We start from the raw sequence: 20,024 nt of genomic DNA on the forward strand, positions 1-20,024 counted from the left end.
AAAGAAATAGAGAAGGCCAAATCAAACTACTTGAACATGATATGCAAATTTGATTCCCTATTGATATAAAAATGAGGAAGTTAAAACTAAGGGCATGCTGCAAACAGATGCTAGTGCCGTAGTAATTCAATCTTTGTACCTTCCAAATGATTATTTAAAAAATGAACACTTGGAAGAAGAAAGACCAAATGCAAAAAAAGAGGTGAAGTTTCTTCATAAGGAAAAGTTATCAGAAGGGGGGGGCAGAGTGACAAAAAGTGAATGAGAAAAGTGCTCTCTCTGACAAAAATTGAAAGAGAAAATCGGGGAGGGAGAGGAAAAGAAATGGAAAGGAGCCCGTGTCCCAGCAAAATTCACACCAATCATGGGCCAAACTAGTATAAAATACCGAATTTTTGCAGCGCTTACATTTTCCCAAATAGAGCCCTTTTTTTAAAGTTAGAAGACTTTACATGTAGAGTCTCTTTAAAAACATTCTATGTTGGCATTCTCATCGTTCAAATGCATAACAAACCTATTTTATGTCTTGTATGATTGAGGAAATCTTGAGCCTAAAAACCTTGCTCCTGAGGAAGAAATCACAATTTGCACCCTAGCTCTAAAAATGCTATTGCCAGGTTCACCATAGAGCCGGGTAATTCAAATGCCATATACTATGTGGATCAAGATGCATGAAGTTATGACATTCCATATTGTATACAGCTATGACAATGGTGACATTTAGGCCTATATAGAAGTTAATTTGTTCGCAGATGGATTGTACCATGGAAGAAAGACATTAAAAAAAGAAACGGTCAAAGGTGGCCCAATTAACTTGTTTTCTGGATTTTAAGTTAATTGAGAATAGCGTTTGAGCCTGAACTAGTAAATACAGCCTGTCTCAAAAAAAGTTGTGCAAGTGAAAAGCGCCCTCTTTGGCAATTGGAAAATACCGTTATGACATGATGCTTACATCAACGTCAAGGGTGTAGCCTTAGCTCTCAAATACCGTTTGTTCTGTTCAATTTGCTTGTTTTAATCTCGAGACATGCTTAGTTAACGACGAAAGGGTAAAATCACAATTGTGTCACTTTTACTAGGGAAGAGAGCTTTGCATGTAAATCAGCGATAGCATCAAGTTTATCAAGAGTTCCTTTTTGAAATCAATAGAATGCATCAATCACACATTGCATTGTTTTACTGTTTTTACTATTTTATCATGATACAGGAATAATGATTCTCTTTTCCACGAAAAGATAAATAAATATTTCACATTCTGCTGTAAAATTAAATACATGTGCACGTCAATGATTTTATCATGGTAAATACTGTTCTCTTAGTCACTCAAGACATGTTAAAAGACAAACAGATTGCACACTAGGGTCCGTATGCACAAAAGAGTTAGAGAAGGTCTAAAGTTAGACCACTAACTGGAATTAAGTTCCACCAGGAATTGTCCTTTCTTATTTTCCTTCCTAGATTAGCTAGCAAATTCTAACGATTTTAATACAACGTTCAAAAATAATACAAAATAACTTCAGCAAAATGTCCTTTCTCATGGTACTAAATAACACTTAGACCAAGTCTAACTTTAGACCCGTTCTAACTCTTTTGTGCATACGGACCTTTTAAGTTTATATTACTTGTTGGGAGAGAAATTAGACAAAATGTTGATGCGAATAATACACGAGCCCCTAAGGAAGAGTGCATTAGACGCATAAATTTTACATGTACAGCTCTCTTCCCTAGTAAAAGTGGCACAATTGTGTTTTACCCTTTCGTTGTTAAATAAATATATCTCGAGATTGCAACAAGCAAATTGAACAGAACAAGCGGCATGTGAGAGCTAAGACTGCGCCCTTGACATTGATATAAGCATAATGTCACAACTGTATTTTCTAATTGCCAAAGAGGGCGCTTTTCACTTGCACAATTTTTTTTGAGACAGACTGTAAAAGAAATCAAGTAAAGTTTTTCTGTGATCCAAGATGTTTCTGATTCCACTGTATATAACATTTTGTCTTGATCTCTTTAATTTGGTCTAAAGAGCGAAATTGAAATTGTAGGCATTTTATGCATGGGGATTGCAGGGAGGTACAAATGTATAAGGATAATTTACTGGGTCGGCAATTTAATTTATTTTGCACTCAAATTAGGGAAAATAATTTACTGGGTGGGCAGCAATATAATTAATGGCATCCAGGTATTTGGATTTTTGGAAATGTAGACCTGGTTTTGTGTGAAAGTTGGCTTTGATGTAAAAAGTGGACTTTACTCCCCCCTGAAATGCATCTTAATAGATATTTAACATATTCATGTTGCAACTTTCAAGAAAAATTATATATCGTATTCACTTTGGACATTGAAAAATCTTACTCTAATTATCACGCACCATTACTCCTATAGAGAAAAAGCAGTAAAGTTATATAGATGGGAAAGGTAATGTTTTTATCCGGTATTACAGTGAAATAATGTTTTGCCTTTTACTCTGTAACTTCTTTGTCACAGACAAACATCACTCACATGATAAATTTAATTATACCTGTTTTGGATGAATGGCATTTCCTAAAATGTATTGAAATTATTTGATAAGAATATGAAAATGTGTTGAAACATGAACAAACTATTTCTAAAGTGTATACATAAATTATTGCAAAACCAGTACTACTAATTTCAATGTTTACAAGTATTTCCCAGTATCAGAGATGCTGCCTTTCCTTCTCATGCCTGAATTCCTTCTTTAGTCAAAATGTCCGTACTTTTAATAAATTATCTTTAGCCCATTTTGGGGATTTTTGATCCAAATTTACACATTATTACAAGCTATTCCTATAGCCAGGGCTGTCAACTTTTTGGAATTGCTTGCGTGAGACTCACGGCAAAGCGGGAGAGTTGACAGCCCTTCCTATAGCATGTGTAAATAATTTTCCAAATTGTTATGTTGAATCTGTTTTTCATACCATGTATACATTTCTTAAAAGCTCTTTTGTTACGGTTCTTACATTAAGCAGACGGGCAGACTGAGCAGACTGGCAGACTGAGCAGACTGGCAGACTGAGCAGACTGGCAGACTGAGCAGACTGGCTTACTGGCAGACTGGCAGAGTTTAATATCGGGCATATAGGAACAACCCCCAAACTTGATGCCAAAGCAAACACAAAAATTTTGAATTCATTCTGTTTTTTCATAAATTAAATGATGCTCAAAAGCCAGTCTAATCACCTAGTTTGAATTTGAGATTTATAGTGGAGACCACTTAGTTTTATGGTTCACTAGATGGGCCCACCCACCTCATTATAAAACCTTTTCCCAAAAGGGAGAAAAGAATTACCATTTTACTATGCTACCCAAAATCAGTGAGTTTGAGTATGGTGAGTTTACATAAATTTTGCAGGCCTACCATAATATCCCAATGCTAATATGCATTGGCACAATTTCCAGATTTGACAACCACTCTTCATCCTATTATAAATCTAGGCCACCACCATGACCACACTAAATCTTTCAAACACAGCTTACCCAAACGACATTATAAAGGCTACTAAGTATCATAATAGGATCACTAGAGGATGATCTATTGGCCTGTGGGTCAACCTATTATATTGCTCAATACAAGAGGGGTATTTTGTTCAAGAATTAAATTGACTAGAGATAATTTGCGCTCAATTTAGGGGGGAACACAAAATTTTTTGTGGTCTTGAGGGGGGGAACCTGAAATTTTAGTTGAACCAGGAGGGGGATTGTTAAATTTTAAATGGAGAAAATTGGGAAAACAAGGGGGAACGCGAAAATTTTGAGCGGACGCGAGGGGGAACGCGAAATTTTTGTCGATATTTTTGCCAAAACACCCATTCCCCCCTGCCGTAAATAACGATCGGTCCCTAAACACCACACCAACACCACATACTCGAACTCCAATATGGACTCTGCATAATTATAACTCGTCACTTAGAAACTCTAGAAATAAAATGTATGCAGAATGGTAACAATCTCATAATACCACAATGGATTCATTCAAGTAGTAGGCTACAGAGCTCTAGAGGATTCATTCATGAAGGGTTTCTGTTGGTTATTGATGGTTATAACATTTGGTATGCTGACCAATTATAGGCATCTTAATCAGGACATTTATTATATAAAACAGGGAATTTCAGTCCAAACAGTTTAATTTTTGTGGGTGTTATAGCAAGGCATGGGTTATAGAATGAAACTACAAACAACTAATGGTACAATGTATGTCATACCTATTTCCATGGCCATACAAACTTTTTTATTACACTTGCCATTTTTTGTTCCCGTCAATTTTCATGAATCTGCAATAATGAACCCCAAATGACTTTGACATCCTTTTGTTTCACTTTAAGTTCTATGACTTTTTGCCAAATTTCAATCCAGTCTGCCAGTCTGCTCAGTCTGCCAGTCTGCTCAGTCTGCCAGTCTGCTTAATGTAAGAACCGCTTTTGTTACTTTTGAAGAGATGGCGCCAGTGGTAATACTAATTCAAAAACTGCTCAATACAGGGTGTCCCAGAAAAAATTACCGAGCAAATAAAATTGGACGTAAGTCAAGAAATAGACATCAAATTCTAAAAATCTAAATAGATTTTTGTATTTACTTCATCAGATAATTTATTATAAACTATTTACAGTGCATGTGTAAATAATGTGTATACTGTGTAGTATGGCTAACATGCTAAATACTATAGCAAGTACACAACCAGTTCAAACTTCCCACTTTTAACTACAAAAGATCAAATAGGGCGAGCTAGGGGCCAGAGGTTAACATGGTAACATGATGATGGAATGCGTGTGTATACTGCCATTAAAGGTGCACTAGTTATTATATTAGCAGTATTTAATAATGCTTTAACAGTCTTAGTGTTTTAAAAGTCCACAAGCTATCCAATCATTGAATATTGTGTAAACAATGAGTTATAAAGGGGAATTGAAAGAATAATAATTTTAAATGGATAATGGGGAAGCAATAAGCATGCTAAGAAGCTGTTTGTGATAGAGTGGGGCCTAGCCAGTTGCAAATCTGAGTATGAGACCACATGAACCATAGGCTTTTATTATTTGAGGCCCAGCTACACTGAAGTCTGAAGTGAAGATCCTGTACTATTTTAATATATAATATGTAGTGCACTGCTAATTAACTCTGCTCCTGAACCCAGTGATATATCATTCGAGTCTGCACTCGGACTCACTTTTTTTTTTGTCGAACTCACAGACTCAGCTCGGACTCTGACTCTGAAAAAACTCATTTTCCTAATTAATTGGGGCTGTTCATATTCAGATTCATCTGTCACTTAATGCAGAACATGTGGAATTCAGGTAATTCATTCCAGGGAAATTTTGGGATTTGGAGGGAAATTAACTTCTCCATACAATACATTTTAATATTGTGGAAAAGGTTGCTGCATTTTTAGTGAAAGTTGGTTTTAGGCTACCAGGAAATAAACATTTTTTAGCCCTAATGATTAGAAGTTCAATTGATAATAACAAAGATCCTTATTTTTAGGATCTTATAGTAATTCTCTGCCTAAAATGCAAACTTTATGAACTCTTTAAATCATTAAACTCAGTGATGGGTGAGATTGCATGCTCAGCTCATCTCATTGATGGTGAATTATACATGTAAACATGAAACATTAAAAACACATTCAGTACATGTACATTGGGCTATTCCAGATAATAAAGGACCCCCCTATAGAGGGCAAATGTTTTTTGAAAACAAATCTGAATTCCAAATTTGTTTTGGAAAAAGCATCTGGAATTCGGACCCAATCTCCATAAAAACATATGGAATTCCAGGTGTATTCCATAGAACTACTATAGAGGGCAAACTTTTTTTGGAAAAAATATCTGGACTTCCAGACCCAATCTCTGAAAAAAGTATGGAATTCCAGGCACATTCCATCAAACCCCTATAGAGGGCAAACTTTTTTGAAAAAAATATCTGGAATTCCAGACCCAATCTCCGCAAAAAGTATGGAATTCCAGGCGCATTCCATCAGACCCCTATAGAGGGCAAACTCTTCGAATCCTCGATGAATGGAGAGAATCGCCGACTTGTAGTTGGCCACCGTGGCCTGCTGAAGTCCTGACTGGAACTTTTCTGTCAGAAACTCTGCCACTAGAGGCACAGACGCTCTAGTGGGAGAGATATCTCTCTCACCGCACCATGTGTAGTAGGGAGCCAGCCGCTGGCTATACGTACGGAGGGTAGACTTTCATCTACCCCCGGCGATGAGAGAAGCAGCTTCTGATGAAAAGCCTCTCTGCTGCGCATTCCCTGATAAAGGCCATGCAGCTAACTGCAGGTGCTCTAGTGGTGGACTGGGTACCTCTCATCTGGGCATCCGGAGTAGATCTGGTAACTCGTGGAATCGCGGCAGATCCACCATCGGACAAAACCACAGGTGTTTCGGCCAGAACGGTGCGATCAGAATGATGTTGCAGTCCTCCCTCCCGATCTTGGCCACCACCCTCGTGAGTAGTGAGATCGGGGGAAATCGTATGCAGTCATCCCTCCCCAGTCTATGGACAGAGCGTCCACGGCGAACGCTTGTGGGTCTGCGACCCTCGAGCAGTACACCGGCAGTTGATGATTGCGCTGAAATGCGAACAGATCTATCGAGGGGTGGTACATCACCTCGAAGATCGTCTGGACGATTCTGTTGGTCCCGACACCTTCCCTCGTGACAGATCGTCCGCGAGGATGTTGGTGACGCCCGCTATGTGCATCGCTCTCAACGTAATATGCCTGGACTTGCACCACCCTATCAGGCGCAGTGCATGCAGGCACAACCGAGGTGACCTGGTGCCCCCTTGTCTGTTGAGGTAGGCCACCATGCACCACGGCTGTGTTGTCCATCTGGACAACGATATGAGATCCCACGATCACCTCCTCGTAGTGCTGGAGAGTTCTCTCCACTGCCCATAGCTCGAGAAGGTTGATGTGGGACTGTGTCCCCGTGGATGTGGCCCTCCAGCCCAGCTTTGACGCGTCGATCAAATTGGGCTGATGGGTCCACCACCAGAGTTCATCTCGCGCGATCTCCGACATCGGAACCGCGAACGATATCGGGTGATGACTGGGCCTGTAAAAGGCGAGAAGGTGCAGTTGGATATGCCTCATAGGGCCCAGAACCTTCATCCATGCCAAGATCTAGCGATGCCGCCCACATACCCTTGATGGGACAGGCTAGCACCGAAGCGAGAGTCTCCATTCTGAACCTCTTGGGCCTGATGAACGCGTTCAACGGCTTGAGGTTCAATATGGGCCTCCAGTCGCCGGTCTTCTTTGGAGCCAAGAAGAATGTGCTCCAAAACACCTTGGGGAAAGGGGGGTAGACGGGACAATCGCCCGCTTTGTGAGAAGCTGAGTGACCTCCGATAGTAGTGCCCGACGCTGGGGGCCGTCTGACGGCACTACTGTGGACCTCTGAAACGCAGCAGGCGCACGAGGGGGACTGGTGAACTCCAGTCTGTAACCCCGCCACTACCGACAATACCCAGGCGCCGGAGAGATGGCTTGCCGCCCGGCATGGACTGTCGACCACCGTGCCTCAGGAATGATCTGACTTGCTCCCCTTGGAAGAATGCTTGCTCTTCTTGAGGGGTTTGTCTGATGATCCTGCACTACTCTTGCGCTTCCCAGACTTTTTGGGTGCTGCAGAGGTAGCCTCGGGCTCCGGGGTAGACGGTGGTGCACGACCTGCTGAAGCCGGAGCCGACGAAGAGGAACGCTTACCAGAAGAATTGGACTTATTGCGTTTCTTCTTCGTCTTGCTGCCCTTCCCCTTGGTCAGGGCAGCCTCTGACTTCTTCAGAGTGCTCGCTTTGGTTGCCTTCTCGGCCCGGTCCTCAACCGTGGCGCAAAAAGCCTCACCAAAGAGAAACCCCTGTCACTCCAAGTCGGATCTCTTCATTGCCAATGCCTACATGGAAAGTATTATTTGCCATCTACCACAGATATAGCAATTTTGCAGGTTCAAGTGGTTAAATTAAAAATGCAGTGCAGTTTTATGGGGAGTCATTTTGACTTGATAATTTTTTTAAAATATGACACCATTTGGTAATCTCCAATTTATCGAACAATTTATAAGTGTTCCTTAATCCTATAGCTTTAAAGGCTTAATGTACGATTTCCTTCAAATTTAAAATTTGTCATTATATACTCAAAATGCTGAAATAATACTAGTAATAATGATCGGGAATGGTTTCTGTCCGGCCATTTTGAGCTGAAATAACGAGGTAACGTGAAAGAAACACTGCTTGTTATTTTGGCCGTTTAACACGCACTTCTATGGGCGGACATAAAGTCATAATTTCTTGAATTATGACTTTATGTCTAACTTTGCTCTGTTTACCTACAAACACAACAAATTTGGCTGATTCCATTTAGGTGCAAGTTGTGACATGTAAACATTACAAATATGCCAAAAAATCAGGTTTTAAAAAATTAACCAAATTCATATTACTATTAGATTGTACATTATGACTTTAAATGGCACTTCCCTGTTTAAATAGTGAATCCAAAATGTCATCAATATTAATTGAAATGCCAGTAAACTTCAACTTGATTTGATTTTTGTATTTTTGAAGATTTGTATTAAAATATCATCAATATAGTTAGAACATGTTGTCTAAATAGTCAATGTGTACAGTGTAAATAAGTAATTTACATTAAATTCTTTATAGCTGTTTATAAATTTAACAATTATGAAGCAAATGGGATTTTAAAGTTTCCAGTCATACAATTCAGTTTGTGTGTAGTTTACTTGAAAAATTAGTTGTGGAATAAATACTACTATGAACTTTTATTCGCAGCCAGTATCAGCTGTAGTGACCTGGAGTAAATGTCCCATTGGGACTAGTCGTGTGGGTGTCCTTGTGTGCCCTATAAAAAATACATGTTTCTCATGCACAAGCAATTTTCACTGTGAAATCTGCATCATCATACAGGTGTTTGGTTTTCACACCCTCATAGATTAGGTTTAGGGGCAAAACCCAGGGTGGGGGTTGTCCAAACAAGTCTTTTTGCTGCATATTAGGTCTTCCAAAAAGGGAATGGGGCTACTTTATCATGCCCTCTTTTTGGGTAAAATATTCCCCATGCAGTCTCAATGACCGGGGGGATTTCATCAAATGACTCCCTTTTTCAAATGACTCCCTTTTATTTTTGTCAATTCTCTCACTGAAAGACACCTAGTTTCAAACTGGTGTCTGCACATCCCTGTCATTTCCAAATTCGAGTGCCCCTTCCCGTCTGGAAATAGGGCTTCTTTTCCTTTTTCCTGTCAATCCTTTCATCTACTGAAGTAATGAAATATATACTGTTTTAAAATTGAGCCTATTGTCAGGTCAGCTGGATAAGAAGTTAGTGAATTTAGACCAAAAAAAATCATTCTGTGAGAGATTATCAAAAAATCAATGTTTTTCACTTAAAATTAATATTTTATTGAAAGACTATTCTTTAATTGATGTCTAACAGGTTTTTAGAAGTCAAAATTGACAAATGTTTCCTAATTGAAGAAGCATTATTTAATATTTCAGGGGATTTTTAAAAAACTGAAGGTTTGAAAAAAAAGAAGTCCGACCCAACTTTACCATTTTCCCACTTGAGGGCAACACAACAATAATTTTTTTTTGGCCTAAGTGGAGTTACAAGCTATATAGGCCTATTTACAAAATGTTACAGAAAAATGTACAAGATTACAGTTCCTTAATAACAGAGCCGTAGCCACGAGTGCAACACCCCCTCCCGAACTTGCAAAAGTATACAAAAAGTCACAAAATGTAAAGCATTTGCGAGCGTATATAGCGAGCCAAAACAATTGGATTTTTAAAGCTTTTTTGGTCAAAAAAAAGGTCAAAATTTGGGGAAGAAAGTCCACTTTTCACAAAATTGCACCACCTTTTGGAAAAAAGCCTACTTTTTCAAAATTCAGCACCCCCCCCCAAACAAAATTGTGGCTACGGGCCTGCTTAATAACAAGATAAGGCCGTGTAAAATTAATATTTTGGTTCTCGTCCCTCCCTCCTCAATTTCTGGGATTTGTCAGATTTTTTTTTTTTTTTTTTTAGATTTTTCAATTTTTTTAAACTTTGGAATGAGTGATGAAATATTCATACTTGTGAATAAGTTTATTAGAGAACACGCATCACTTCCAAGTCTTTTTGTGGTACTCTAGGGGTTTATCCTCAGAATCTCACATTTGAAAAAAAAAAAAAGGGCCTCATCGTTTCCTCGAGCACTGTTGGAGAAGACCGAAAACTACTGACAATGCTAATTTTACATTGAAAAAAAAAAAAAAAAAAAAAAACACCTCCTCCCTCATCAATTCATGAAAATCCTCTGGACGAGAACCAAAACATTAATTTTATACGGCCTAATTGGACAAAAGACATGTATATGAAATTCGCACATACACTATAGTAGGCCTACTGAATAATTTTGATATCAGGTCCAGGCAAGATAATATTAAAATAGGAATTAATTTCTTCAGACTCAGACAGAGTGCCCATGCCATTGATTTATCCTCAATAGTAAAACACTTACTCGCAAATACCCCCGAAAAATACAGCAAAATATTTATATGCACGTTGTAACTGACTAAATTTTTTTTTCTACGTGTATAGGCCTATATTTTCTTTTCTCCCAACAATTACTTTCATTTATACATAGTTAACACAAGTAGAGAACTTTATACATTTCATTTAGTGTGTTACCATGGTAATATGGCTACCAGTGTCAAAACTCTGAAAATACCATTAGCCTCTGACCCCGTGCCAGGTTCAACGGCAGGGCTAAGCACATAGCGGGTATTTCAAACTCCAAAAAGCACTAATACAGTAATAGTTGCACACATGCAATATCCACATGTAGTTATTACTGTGGATTGCACATGTTTATACATGTACAGCTATTTTCTCATGGCTAAGAACTACCGGGAAAACTAAAAGGTGAAATTTTGTGTTTACCGGGCCATTTTCAATTTTACAGTATAGCATTTTAGCCCAAAATAAATGTTAAACAACATGAAAATTCCCATTTTAAATATGTAATTGTGTGCACTGTGTACATAGCCTTTATACCCTATACAGTGTACATGGCAAGCATGTATGTAGGCAGGGTATGTAGGTAAACACTTGAAAATAAGGGAGTGTTCATAAATACTTTGGTGGGGGGGTTGGAACACTGGGGGGGATCAAAAAAATTTTGGGCCTAAAAAGGGGGGATCAAAAAAAATTCAGTCCTTAATAAGGGGGGATCAAACAATTTGAGGGTAAAATTCTGGGGTAAAATGTTACGAGAAGGCATGTACATTCCAAATTTAATGTTAAGCATTCAATTTTGTAATCTCAAGCAACAAATCAACAAAATGTGCGCCCTTTACAATTTGGGTGTAACACTATGACTCCAATGAGTTAATGACCATAGGGGCATTAGGGGTAAATGCCGGGGAGATGGGGGGATACCCCCCCCCCCCAATATTTGGATAGGGGGATGGTCCATACAATCATCCTCCCAATGTTTGGTCATTTTATACTAAAAAGTACCAATTTTTTTTGCGCTTCGCCCAAATTAATTTCAGTTTTGTACTATATTTCCCCAGTTTAGCTTCAATATGGCAAATTTTTTTTTTTTCTTTGTGCGCATTTGTACCATAAACTTATTTTGTCAGCAAAAGGTGCTGGATTCACTGCACTTCAAGAAACTTTCATCAACCCCAATGTCAAAAAGAAATCTATGCCACTGTTATTGATGTATATTTTTGGTTTCTTTTTTAGGACATGAAGGGGGATCTAAAAAAATTTTAGACCATAAAAAGGGGGATCAAAAAAATCCACCCTTTTTAGGGGGATCACAAAAATGTTGACGTCCGAGGTTCAAACTTTTCCAACCACCCCACCAAAGTATTTATGAACACTCCCTAACAGAGTATTGACAGTGAGTTTGAATTTGTAACCACTTCTATTTAGAAAAGGTCAAATGTGGGGAGGTATCATGTTAATCCAGGGATTTAGTTTTGGCACTTCAGACCTACTCCTGATGCATGCATGGTGGTGAAACAAGAAAGATAAAAAATGTAAAAAAATGTACATAGAAATTGTGACACAAATTGAATTATACATAAAATTTGTTGTTTTTCAGTTGCTAGCTGTATTTTTTTGGCTCTTCAGTTTTTCAAACCGTCGAAAAAAAATTTGGGGCAACAATCCACAACGTCCGTCGGCAAAAATGTTTTCGTCAGTACATACATTTACAAGTTAATGTGCCCCCCCCCCCCATGCCACTGTCTGAAATTTCCATTGCATTGTTATTTTTACCCAAGGCCAAAATAGCCAGTGGGGTTTCTTTCACTTTACCTTGTTATAAGCTTATGATGGATTAGACTATGCCATAGTTGAATTTTATTAAAAATATGTTATTATTAGTCATGATGAACCCATTTCGTTGAACTCAAAATTATACTGATGTTTATTAAAATTTAAATATTCAATAGTAAAATGGTCATAAAGAGTTAAAAATATCAGACGATAAGTGACAATAAAAGTAATTGAATGCAACATTATCTTGCATAATTATAACGGCTCACTTTAATACTGAACAATTCTGATTTTGGAATCTACCAGTTTATTGATAGCGAACCCGATAATTCGACTATGAACTTTGAATTGTAAGCAGAACTTTACCCCCTGGACTTTGCTCTATAAAAACACACTGTCAAGCATACTTGTTTATCAGTCCATTAACCACAAGTACTAAGCATGGACGCGCCGGGATGCGCTAGAGATGTTTGATGAGAGATTAACTTTCGCGTCAACACAAAAGCGCCGCAAATACCACAGACAGTTGTTTACAGTGTAGTTAATGGTAATGGCGCGGGCCCAGACGATTTAAACCATAGCGAGGTATGGGCGACCAATCACAAGGCACAAGGCAGATCCATTTAAAGATGCATTACATCATGGACAATTTTAGTTAGGCCAGAAATTGGCCTAACTCTCCATAGAGTCCCGTGTTAAAAATCTTAACCGCTAGGCAAAGTCAGTAGTCCACTTGGGAAGCTAACAAACAGAGGGAGTAGTGTGACTGATCAGATGTGAAAATATATCAATTGTGCACACATTAATTAAATCAGAGTTGTAAGCTTAAAATACAATATCCAGAGTATGCACAATGGGCAAGTGGACTACGGGGTAGTCTAATGATGGATGGACAGAAACCCTTCCGGCAGTTATTGCTATAATATTATATTCTGCATTTCGGGTATAAAAGAATAACATAATTAAAATTTGAACGAAATCGTATATATGGCTTTTTAAGTTTTTCTGGAGGTGTTTTGGTCAAAACAGTAAAACGTCTGGAATTCCAACGCATTGGGGAAAATAGTCTGGAATTCCCAAATGATTTAGGGAAAAAGTCTGGAATTCCGACCCGGGATTCCGACGCCCTCTATGGTTTGGAGAATATGACTTTGAATGGATTTTCAGAAATTAAGAGTAAAAAATTGTGGAATTCATAATGCATTGGGGGGAAAAAGGTCTGGAATTCCTAACGCATTTGGGGGAAAAGTCTGGAATTCACGCCTTCTATAGGTTGGAAGTATGTGACTGTAAAGAGTTTTGGGGAAAAAAGTCTGGAATTCCAGACCAAAGTACATACAAAAGAGTATGGAATTCGGTGCCCTCTATAGGGGGGTGATTATTATCTGGAACAGCCCATTACATGAACAAGCGCACTCGGGTGGCAAAAACTTCTCATCTCTCATGACGAGTGCACAGCTGAGAGTGCATTCAGAGATTGCAAAATTTCGTTACGAGTGAAAATTAACTTATAATAAAAAAATAAGAAATTGATAATATTCAAAAATAATTTTTACATGTAATTATAGCTGCAATTCTATATTCAGTTTTCATTGGCTTAGGAAGATTTTTTAACATGGGGGGGCTGAAAATTGAAAACATTTTGGTGGGCCACATTGGAGGGTGTTAGAGTCACCCTGGGAGTCAGAAAATTGTGCAAAATATAGGTCACAAACACCCATTACCTTCTATTTTATCACAATTTTTTTAACTTCACCTATGATTATGGGGGGGCTGAAAGGTATTCCAGCCTCACACCAAAATTATTGAGGGGGCTGAGGCCCCCAAGCCCCCCGGTTCCTAAGCCTATAACAGTTTTACCAAATTCAAGAAGACCTGAAAATGTGTTTGTAGTAGGCCTACCTGTGGCTATAATTATATAAACTTAAAGTAATAATGTGTGATTTCAGCCTATATAGAACAAAAAGTGGTTCAAGCATGCATCAGTTACGTAATATTCCTAATTATTTGGGATTATTCCCTTTCATTTGTATCATTATCATTTGTTCTTGTACAAATATTGGTGAATAAATATGTTTAAATGCATGCTTGAACCATATTTTGTACTTTGTTCTCAAAATTACAAAAAATGACTTGGGCAATTAGCATAGCAGGCTGACAATATGCTCTAGCAAAGATCAGTAATAGAAGGGTCAATGCTCTGTGTGGTTAAATGTAGATCATGAAGCTGAAGTCTCTATACTACTGTTCAGTGAGAGGCACACGCCTACCCCCATTGGGAGTTTCATCATTAGGTCAGCCACTATACCACAGCACAGACCTGGAATCATGGCCACTACATGTAAAATTATTACTATTATAGGCCTAGTATAGATAACATAATAATGAGATCGAATTGCCTTTTAAAGGAAAGATTTTATGTTGGAAATTTTCATGCCATATAAAAAATGGGATAGAGAAAGGTCCCCTTCTAATTGTTATTGTTCTAAATCGAAAAATCTGGATTTGTTCTGGCTAATTTCAACTAAGCCTACATGTTGTTTTGGCTAATTTCTACAATTCAATCCAAATTGTTCCAAACTATTCCGATAACTCTATCTTGTCCCGACTAATTCTGATAACTCCGGATTGTTCCAACTAATTCCTATAACTCCGCATTGTTCCGACTAACTCCATTAAGTCCGGATTATTCCAATAACTCCGGATTATTCCAGCTAATTCCGGATTATTCCGACTAATTCCGATAACTACGGATTGTTCCGACAAATTCTGATAACTCCGGATTGTTCCGACTAATTCTGGTAACTCCGGATTGTTCCAACTAATTCCAGTATCTCCGGATTGTTCCGACTAATTTCGATAACTCCGGATTGTTCCGATTAATTTTGATAACTCCAAATTGTTCCGACTAATTTCAACTAACTGCGGATTGTTCCAAATAATATCGCTAACTCCAATATCGGACTCCGAAATCGGAATTAATACCCTGTCGTGGGGCCTGTAAACGTAAAGTCCTCCCGAGTCCTGTACGCCGGCCTGTATATCAGGGGTAATAAATTTTAATACATATTTTCTTCATTATCTATTATCATGTTCGGATGCATGATGATGTAAGAATTGATTGAAAGATGTTAAGACGCTGCACTCATGAGTCACGTCAATCGTCACTGTGACCCAATGCTCATGCATTGGGTCACTTTCTCACGGTCTCACGCCAAGGTAGTATAATCTCACGCCTAGGTAGTAAATCTCACGCAAAAAGCTGGAAAATTAGTAAAATCTCACGCATTGTCAAAATAATTTGTTGTCCCTTCACAGTGTCATGCTTCAGCGATTTCAGCTATATTTGAATGCAATGGTCTCTAGCCTCGAATGTTATCAGTGAGCAAATTTGTGGCTAGAGTAGACTTTTTGAGCAAGCCACGCCCTGTATGGAAGTCGATTGACAGAGACGGGAAAATTGTTGTTTAATGAGGGGGGGGGGAGAGCTCTCTGATACAAAGATGCCCATCTCGGCATGGAAGTCGAAGGGGCCTATGGGGAATTTATGGAGTTGGCGTACAGTTCCCTGTAGTTGCCAGGGTATCCGAGACCCGGTCGTACAATTAGTAGCCCCATTGATGTTGATGAGGTACATTGTATGTGTATTCATAACCTCATTAATATATATATGCGAAACCTGTGATCCAATCAAAAGAAATTGATTGCCTGACGCGCACTAATTGCGAGGTCATTAATAACTCTAGCGACTCCTGACGCGCTACAATGACTTCTGCGCACGCGTGCACGTATACAAAAGAAACCTCGCCCAAAACAAAACCCTCCGATTTCACACAATGACCTCAAAATAGATGGTGCGCAGTTATTACTGTCTAATTAAATACCAACAAAGAGTACAATTTTTGCAGTTAATTTACCGTAACTATGTTCCATTTGCCACATTGTTATTTTCAGGTGTCATCCAATAATGGAAAGTTATAGTTGCCATTATACCAGAATAGGCCTACTGCAAATTGATGGAGTGTAATTACTACGTTTATGACTAAGTATCGGTATGTAAATGCAACTTTATAATTAACAATGTGTTGCAATCTAAAAAACAATATAAATTCTAGAAAAAAAAACCTGTTCTACTGGGCCAACGGTCCCATGAGATTTTTTGTGGGTAAGAAATATAAAAAATCCTGACAGACCATCCCTACAAAAGTCCTTCCGCAGTAGAGCAGGGTTTGTTGATGTTGTCGTCTAGAATTATTGTTTTAAATAGTTTGCAACACTTTATTGTAAACATGAAAAAAAAATGGTGACTAAGGCATGCATTTTCGAGTTATTTTGTATCTGGGTACCCTACACATTTTTCGGGCAGGTAATCAGGTACCTGAAATTGCATAATTGTGTCCCTGGACCTAGAGCTAAATGTTAGGATCATTCATGACTGACTGACCCCCCAAAAAAAAAAAAATAAATCTACCACAACATTGTTTTTGTCAACCATGAATGATCGTCATATTAACTATTTAGCATCTAGGTCCAGGGACACTCCAAAACCAAGAAAATAAATAACATAAATAATTAAAAAACAAAAAAACAAATGATGCTGACTCTCTTACCTGGGTAGTGAAATCTTGGTTGGGTACCGAAAACCGGACCGAAAATGCATGTCTTAGCGGTGCCTCAACAATGGCAAGATGGGCCAGGAACATGAGCCTGGATCTTGTCAGGGACTTCAACATGGGGCCAGGACTTTGCAGGGATTCACCATTCAAAGAGTTCATCCTGTGGACAGCGACTAAGTCACTTGGGAAACTTCACCGTGGGCCGGGATTTAGTCGGGGACTTACCATTCGATAAAATGCCCTGCCCTGTGTAGAAGCTGGCAGGGTCTTGTGTTGGATTTGTAACACTGTCCATGTCCCTGTGTTGCCCAGGGGACAGTGCAATGTTACAATAGAGAAGGTGCATTATACAAAGTAGATGGGGGAATATTAATAGAAGCATTAATGAAACTTCCATTGCATTGGTTAGATATGTTTGGGTTCTTACAGTATCGGTTTACAAGAAATTAACTAATTTCCATTTTTATCCTTTTCATTTACACATGATGCAGGTGTCCAGAATTTGATATTGATTCAGCATGAGTGTGGCTCGACATCGCTGTATTCCTGACGCCATCGGGCACCGATCTGCTTTTTTACCAAAATGGGACTTGTTTGGTCTTTTGAACAATACGAGCACAGTCAATTACAATCATGGATGTACATGTACCATTATATGCAGGATCCATTCAACCAACTACATGTACTTGTGTATCAAACACAGAGCCATGTACACACAAATTCCATATTCTGGGCCATTTTTTACATCATCGTTGGGCAGGAAAAACCTCCTATGTGTCATTGGCCCCTGAACATGTTTAAAGCAAAACCTCCTATGTAACCTCTTTGCGGTTTTGTTTTAAACATGTTCAAGGGCCCAAGTACATAGGAGGTTTTTCCTGCCCAGTGATTTATATGTAATTATGTAAACATTATAAAAAATAAGCGCCCACCCAAAATGACTTTCTTACGCTCCCTGGGTTGTTAATGGAATGAATATGGTAGGAGAAAATTGTTCACAGTGGACAGATATGGTGGATTGTTGAAAATTGTGTAAAATATTCCTGTTTCAAAGGAAAAATATTATAAACTATTAAAATTCAGTAACAAGTTAGACAATCTGTCTTCAGTTCCAGTTACATCATACTTTGTGTCGTTCACCCACACGGTCTTTGTATACGATGTATACTGCCTCGTTTAAAGTTTTATTAGACCTAAAATCGTGATCAAATTGAAATTGAGAATTTTAATTGATTCCAATGTTCGTAGCTTTTACGTTAAAGCTTTACGAGGCATAAAATCTCGATAAAATCCTTGATTTCAATGTGCCGTAGCTTTTACGGAACAGTAAAATCAAAATTTTATCAAGATTTTAGGCCTCTTAAAGTTTTATTAGACCTAAAATCGTGATAAAATTGAAATTGAGAATTTTAATTGATTCCAATGTTCCTTAACTTTTACGCAAAGCTTTACGAGGCATAAAATCTCGATAAAATCCTTGATTTCAATGTGCGTAGCTTTTACGGAACAGTAAAATTAAAATTTTATCGAGATTTTAGGCCGTTTAAAGTTTTATTAGACCTAAAATCGTGATAAAATTGAAATTGAGAATTTTAATTGATTCCAATGTTCCGTAGCTTTTACGCAAAGCTTTACGAGGCATAAAATCTCGATAAAATCCTTGATTTCAATGTGCCGTAGCTTTTACGGAACAGTAAATCAAGAATTTTATCAAGATTTTAGGCCTCTTAAAGTTTTATTAGACCTAAAATCGTGATAAAATTGAAATTGAGAATTTTAATTGATTCCAATGTTCCGTAGCTTTTACGTAAAGCTTTACGAGGCATAAAATCTCGATAAAATCCTTGATTTCAATGTGCCGTAGCTTTTACGGAACAGTAAAATCAAGAATTTTATCGAGATTTTAGGCCGCTTAAAGTTTTATTAGACCTAAAATCGTGATCAAATTGAAATTGAGAATTTTAATTGATTCCAATGTTCCGTAGCTTTTACGCAAAGCTTTACGAGGCATAAAATCTCGATAAAATCCTTGATTTCAATGTGCCGTAGCTTTTACGGAACAGTAAAATCAAGAATTTTATCGAGATTTTAGGCCGCTTAAAGTTTTATTAGACCTAAAATCGTGATAAAATTGAAATTGAGAATTTTAATTGATTCCAATGTTCCGTAGCTTGTACGTTAAGCTTTATGATGCATAAAATCTTGATAAAATCCTTGATTTCAATGTGCAGTAGCTTTTACGGAACAGTAAAATCAAGAATTTTATCAAGATTTTAGGCCTCTTAAAGTTTTATTAGACCTAAAATCGTGATAAAATTGAAATTGAGAATTTTAATTGATTCCAATGTTCCGTAGCTTTTACGCAAAGCTTTACGAGGCATAAAATCTGGATAAAATCCTTGATTTCAATGTGCCGTAGCTTTTACGGAACAGTAAAATCAAGAATTTTATCGAGATTTTAGGCCGCTTAAAGTTTTATTAGATCTAAAATCGTGATAAAATTGAAATTGAGAATTTTAATTGATTCCAATGTTCCGTAGCTTTTACGCTAAAGCTTTACGAGGCATAAAATCTCGATAAAATCCTTGATTTCAATGTGCCGTAGCTTTTACGGAACAGTAAAATCAAGAATTTTATCGAGATTTTAGGCCGTTTAAAGTTTTATTAGATCTAAAATCGTGATAAAATTTAAATTGAGAATTTTAATTGATTCCAATGTTTCGTAGCTTTTACGCAAAGCTTTACGAGGCATAAAATCTCGATAAAATCCTTGATTTCAATGTGCCGTAGCTTTTACGGAACAGTAAAATCAAGAATTTTATTGAGATTTTAGGCCTCATAAAGTTTTATTAGACCAAAAATTGTGATAAAATTGAAATTGAGAATTTTAATTGATTCCAATGTTCCGTAGCTTTTACGCAAAGCTTTACGAGGCATAACATCTCGATAAAATCCTTGATTTCAATGTGCCGTAGCTTTTACGGAACAGTAAAATCAAGAATTTTATCGAGATTTTAGGCCGTATAAAGTTTTATTAGACCTAAAATCGTGATCAAATTGAAATTGAGAATTTTAATTGATTCCAATGTTC

General features: G+C 37.8%; 1 long non-coding RNA gene across 1 annotated transcript in view; it reads left to right on the forward strand.

The window, feature by feature from the left end:
- Positions 1–17,755, forward strand: part of LOC140167320 (uncharacterized) — a 38,238-nt gene extending 20,483 nt beyond the window's left edge. The window contains exons 2-3 of the long non-coding RNA XR_011861032.1: positions 16,272–16,369; positions 17,425–17,755. This is a non-coding gene — a long non-coding RNA (uncharacterized lncRNA). The remainder of the gene's footprint in view (positions 1–16,271; positions 16,370–17,424) is intronic.
- The last annotated feature ends 2,269 nt before the right edge of the window (positions 17,756–20,024 follow it).

This window comes from Amphiura filiformis, chromosome 13, assembly GCF_039555335.1.
Source record: "Amphiura filiformis chromosome 13, Afil_fr2py, whole genome shotgun sequence".
In the NCBI taxonomy this organism is placed as follows: domain Eukaryota; kingdom Metazoa; phylum Echinodermata; class Ophiuroidea; order Amphilepidida; family Amphiuridae; genus Amphiura; species Amphiura filiformis.